Consider the following 6,000-nt stretch of genomic DNA (forward strand, 5'->3'; position numbering starts at 1 on the left):
CGGCCCCCCGGGGCCATGGCCCTGCCCGCGCCCTCTCGCCTCTGTGCCTGAGCCGGGGTCGACGCCGCGGCCCGGCTTTAACGGGTTCCCCGGGCTTCGGGCGCGTCAGCAGCCGAGGCCCCGGGCCCCAGCCCGGGCCATGGGAAGGCTCAGGGGCGCTCGGGGCCGCCTCCCCCCGGGTGGGCTGCGGGCGCCCCCTGGCCGGCGCGCCGAGGGCGCATTCCCCGGCGCGGGGCGCGGGCGACGGCGCGCGCTCGGCTCCGGGGCGCTGCGCTTGGCTCGGCCCGGCGGTGCTCGCCTGCTGGCTGGCCTGGGGCCGGGCGGCCGCGCTGGACTGGGGCCCGGCGGCCGCGCTGGGCTGCGCCGCTGCTCGCGGCGCGCCCTGGCCCTGCGCTGCGCTCGGGGCTGGCCTGACCGCGGCCGTTCGCTCGCTAGCTCGCTCTGGTCTCGCGGCCGCCGGCGGGACGGGGCGCTCGGAGCCGCGCGGGGAGCGCCGGCAATTGGCCGCCCGTGGGCGACATTTGCATAGCGCGGCCCCGCCCCGCCCGCCCCGCCCGGCCCCACCCCCGGGGCGGGTCCCGCCCGGCCGCCGCCCCGCCCCCCGCTCCACCTGTCGGTGAGCTGGGCTCGGGGCTCCCGGGCGGTGGGGCAACCCGAGCCAGGGGAGACTAATCTGCACCCCGCGCCCCCGCCCCGGCTTCGCGGGCGGCGCCCCCGCCCCGCCCTGGCTTTGTCTCTCCGTGGATACACCGCGCACACCGCGCCTGGTGTTTACCCGGGCACTCAACTCCCTGGCGGGAAGGGCGGGCGCGCCGGGGAGCCCCGAGCCTGCGCTCACCTGCGCACACACTGCCGTGTCACTCCTTCCCACTTGCTGCGGGCCGCGCCGGCCCCGCGCGTGAGTCCCGCAGTATAGGAGCCAGGACTGCCCCAGCCGCTCAGCAGGTGGCGGTGCAGCCCCTGGGACGGCTGGCACCACCGCCGGACCCGCTCGCTGCCTCTAGCCCCGCCAGGTCGCAGCAGCCCAGCCTCACTGCTCTCCAACCACCCAAGGGCTACTTGTGATTCCCCAGCCTCCAGCCCTATTTCAAACCAGCAGCCTCACAGACCCACTCCTTACAGTTCCATACGTTCAGAGAAGCCAGATAGGCTGGGCCTCCTCTCCCAAAAGGGACATTTTGCTTTCAAATGGCCTCATGATGACCCCAGGGCCCAGCAACTGAGCCAAACGCCTACCCTGATCCCAGGAAGGGACCTGACACCCAACCCAACTCCCAAGACCATAGCTTCACCAGCCAGGACCACAGTGTCAGCCCTACCCCATGCACTTAGCTGAGGTCCCAAGGGGCACAGGCCCTCTTTGTCCTCTCCTTCCTCCTCTCCATCCCTCTTCTATTCCCTCCTCTTCCTCCTCTCTTCTGTCTTCTTTTCTCCCTCTTTCTCCCCTCTCCTGTCCTCTCCTTTCTCCTCTCTCCTTTCTTTTCTCTCCTGTCTCTTTCTCTTCCTTCCCTTCCTCTTCACTCTCTTCCTCCTCCCCCTTCGCTTCCTGGCTAAGGCAGGAAGAAGTCATCTCTCCTTCTGACCTACAGACTGGTTGACTGTGAATGTAGGATCAGGTGGGATGTTAAGAACCCAGGTGAGGGTCTCCTGGCCTGGATTTGGAATGCTGGCCCACATGCTCCAAGCAGAGACCATTTGAAGCAAGGACACACCAGCCTGGATTATGCTGGCTACAGTGACAGTACCTACACCCTTCTTCTCTGTTATGTCTCATTTATTTTTATTTGTTTTTTTAAAGATTTTATTTATTTATTTATTTATTTATTTATTTATTTATTTATTTATTCATAGACACACACACAGAGAGAGAGAGAGGCAGAGACACAGGCAGAGGGAGAAGCAGGCTCCATGCAGAGAGCCCGATGCAGAACTTGATCCTGGACTCTAGGAGCCACCCTGAGCTGAAGACAGACGCTCAACTGCTGAGCCACCCAGGCATCCCATTATGTCTCATTTAAAACACTGTGATAATCGTCTGTCCTCATCCCTACTCCTCTGGACCAGGGTCACCCCTGAAGTCACCACCACTGCACCCCCATTACCAGTGCAGCTTACATCACCATCTCTATGGTTTCCAACACCTACTCTTCCACATTCTCCTATTCCCCTTCACCCCCAGTCTCCCTCTCCTGTCACCATCCCCAGCATGATCATCATCATGTCACTGAAGCAGAACTGTTAAGACTTACTGAAGTCTCCAGGGTGCTAGGTTGGGAAGAAAAGAGACTCAATTGAATTGTCCATGGATCTCTACTCAAACACATAGAATGGACCTAGTGCATGAAGGCCTTCTGAAGGGGGGTGCGGAGACAGGGAGAGGGAAGAGACCTATCTCCACCTCACAATGGAATGCCAGTTCTCTTCTAAACAACTTGAGAAAGCTGAGTAATAGATAGAAATAAAAGAAATTCTTGGGACACCTGGGTGGCTCAGTGGTTGAGCATCTGCCTTTGGCTCAGGGTGTGATTCTGGAGTCCCAGGATCTAATCCCATATCAGGCTCCTTGCATGGAGTCTGCTTCTCCTCCCTCTGCCTATGTCTCTGCCTCTCTCTCTCTCTCTCTCTCTCTCTCTCTCTCTATCTCTCTCGTAAATAAATAAAATCTTAAAAAAAAAAAAAAAAAGGATCCCTGGGTGGCTCAGCGGTTTAGTGCCTGCCTTTGGCCCAGGGTGTGATCCTGGAGTCCCTGGATCGAGTCCCACGTCGGGCTCCCTGCATGGAGCCTGCTTCTCCCTTTGCCTATATCTCTGACCCTCTCTCTCTCTCTCTCTCTCCCTGTGTCTCTCATGAATAAATAAAATAAAAATCTTTAAAAAAATATTGAAAGAAAGAAAGGAAGGAAGGAAGGAAGGAAGGAAGGAAGGAAGAAAAAGAAAGAAAGAAAGAAAGAAAGAAAGAAAGAAAGAAAGAAAGAAAGAAAGAAAGAAAAGCAATTCTCATTGCAGCAGTGAAGCCACACTGCACCCCCATCTGGTGTCCATGCTGGGTTGGCCATTTTCTATCCGTACTTACATTATTATACATATAAAATATGCATTATTGGGAGGAATATAGTGGGCCCTCCTACAATTATCCTTTAATGTAAGCATCCAAAGACGCCTTGACACCGACCCTGGGTGCCAGGTTGGGGGGCCCTGTGTGCCAGCAGAATTTATGGTTATTTACCTCCAGGTACTTCACAGTTCCTCCTGAGTTCCCACTATTTGGATAAAGAAGAGAATACTGAGAGAAGTGGCATGAGGCCTGTACACACTGGGCTGTGGGGTTAGAAAAAATTGGTCTTTTCAGGAGTTATGGGAAGGCTCCAGGAGGGAAGGGCCAGGCTGTGGGGCACACATGGAGCCAAGGGTCTATAACCAAGGCAGGCGCTCAGGGCTGGCAATGAGTGCTGGAGCCCGGCGCAGCACTTCCAGAGTTCAATAAATCTTTATTGAATGAATAAGAGAGCAAATGCCTGCAGCACCAGATCCAAGAGGGAACATGAGCCAAGAACCAAGAGGTCAAGAGCCAACTCCTGGTCTTACCACCCAGCTCCTCTGGACTGGCTGCCCCCACCAAACACTCAGCTGACACCCAGAGTCCTCCTGTCTTGCTCTCCAAAAGCAAGCTCCTTGCTTGGCTGCTAGCTCCACCTGAGAGCCACCTCAGATGCCCTGTGGGGTCACCTGAAGTGAAACAGCCAGGCCAGGCTGACCCCCCACCCTGTCATGCCATGCCTCTCTGCCTCCTCTGCAGGACACTCAGATCTCAGGCATGCTTCTCCTCCAGCTCTCATGGACCTTCCTGGTTCTGGTCTGGATATACAAGGTGAGGGTGGACACAGAGATAGTTAGGCCAGGTCCGGTTTCTTCTCTGACCTAGCCTCCTGGTGTAGCCCCCTCTCCCTTTCAAGATGGTCTCTGAGTACCTATAAGATAGACCCTTAGGATGACATCCTGGCCATATAGTCTTGGGTCATACACTCATGGCTCAGCCTCCCAGAGCTTCTGAGATGCTACAAAACCCAACCACAAGGGTTATAACTAGGAAGGAATTGGGCCCCTTTGTCCTAGTCACCACTTCCTTGTGATGGGCTGGTGCTGGCAGTGGGCAGGAGCACTTTGGGGTTCCTCCCCAAAACACTCCCAGCCTTTCAACCTGGCCCAACCCTTGCTTCTGCCCATACACGTGCCTGTTTCTGTTGCTTCTGGCTTTTCCAGACTGTGCTGTGGGGGATAGAAGTGCGACCCTGTCCATCCTGTCTGTCTCTCCTGTCTGCCTCTCTCGGGCCTACCTCGAAGTGGGTGATAGAAGCCTGCTATGCTGGGCAACCTTGAGAGATGCTCTGCCCTTCCAGCTTCAGCCTCTAGAAGGCCAGACTTGGGGCAGCCCTGGTGGCTCAGCGGTTTAGCGCCACCTACAGCTCAGGGCGTGATCCTGGAGACCCAGGATCCAGTCCCACATCAGGCTCCCTGCATGGAGCCTGCTTCTCCCTCTGCCTGTGTCTCTGCCTTTCTCTCTCCTCTCTGTGTATTCCCATGAATAAATAAATAAAATCTTTAAAAAAAAAATAGAAGGCCAGACTTGGAGGCCTGGGCCTCAGAGACCTGCCATGCCCCCTGGATGAAGGTGGCAACAAAGCCAGCCCCCCCTCCTCTGGCCCAGTCTCCGGGGAACCTGTTTCCCGGGCCTAGCAGGCTGAGCAAGCCCTGGCCCGCCCGCCTCAGTGTTGCTGGCTCAGGTTTCCCCACTTTCTGGTTTTCTCATCTCCTCTGCCCCAGGCACAGCCCTCACCCGCCTCCCGGAACTAGATCCCAGAGAAGGGGAGTGTTGCAAAGGGGGCCCTGAGAGGGGGTGCAAAGCGTTGTTCGGGCAGCACCAGGAGTGGGGCAGTGAGGAGTGCCTGCAGCCCAGGCTCAGGATGGGGTTCAGCTCAGCCTCCTCCTGCCCAGCCAGCCCCAGGGGCTGGCTCAGAGCCCATCAAAAGCTGGAACAAGCCACCTCCTGGCTGCTTCCCAAATCCTCCTCTAGGCCTTTTCTGCTGCTGTCGCCTCTACCAGGAATGTTCTTCCCAGACTTCAGCACCAGTGTCAACCGAGTTTCCTCTAGACCCAAGCCCTCGGCCCCCTCCTTTACCCTCAAACACTGTCCCATCCGCACAAGGGGCAAACCTCCCTTCTGAAGGCTGCCTCATTCCTTTCCTGCAGGCAGGAGCTCTCCACTGTCTCATCTTGAGGTCTTTGCACGTACTGCTCCCCTGTACCTGGAATTCCTTTCCTATTTACTTCTAGATCCTTTAAGCCTCTGGGAAGATATTACCTCCCAGGAAGTCAATCCCAGTGAAGTTCCCCTGGGCTGCTGCTGGTCCTGCACCCCCAGCTAGACCCTAAGAGATGTTGCCTGGGACCCAGGTCCTTCTGAGTTCAGAGTGAACAAGAAAGGGAGAACACAGGGCTCTGAGATCCTCACATGTTACCCCATGCCCCTCATCTGAGGGGTGTGTGTGTGTGTGTGTGTGTGTGTGTGTGTGTGTTTGTGTGTAATGTGTGAGGGAGGTGGGGGTTGGGTGGGCCCAGGCTTGGCTGACTGCCAAGTGACCCATGACCGTCGGCCAGCCTGAGCATATCCTGTTTAGACAGAAGCCAGACAGCCATCCCTCACCCACTTGGGCCTGCCCAGCCCCTGCTGGAGAGCCGAAGTCTTGGGTCTAGAGCTCAATCTTTATCTGGCTCTAGAGAGGCCTCCTCACTAAGAATTGGGATGGGAATTCTGTTTCCTCTGCTGTCACTGCAGAGGCCTTTGCTCCAGGTGCTGGAGCAGTAATGATTGGGCAGCACCAGCCACTGCAGGGGGGCGGGGGGGCGGAGCCTGCCTTAAGAGAGGGGCTGTGTGGAAAAGACCTTGGATCTGGAGCCCACCTGGGAGCACCCACCAGCTACTTCTTGCCTTTGCCCAACTCAG

The sequence above is a fragment of the Nyctereutes procyonoides genome, unplaced genomic scaffold, assembly GCF_905146905.1.
Source record: "Nyctereutes procyonoides isolate TBG_1078 unplaced genomic scaffold, NYPRO_anot_genome, whole genome shotgun sequence".
Lineage (NCBI taxonomy): Eukaryota > Metazoa > Chordata > Mammalia > Carnivora > Canidae > Nyctereutes > Nyctereutes procyonoides.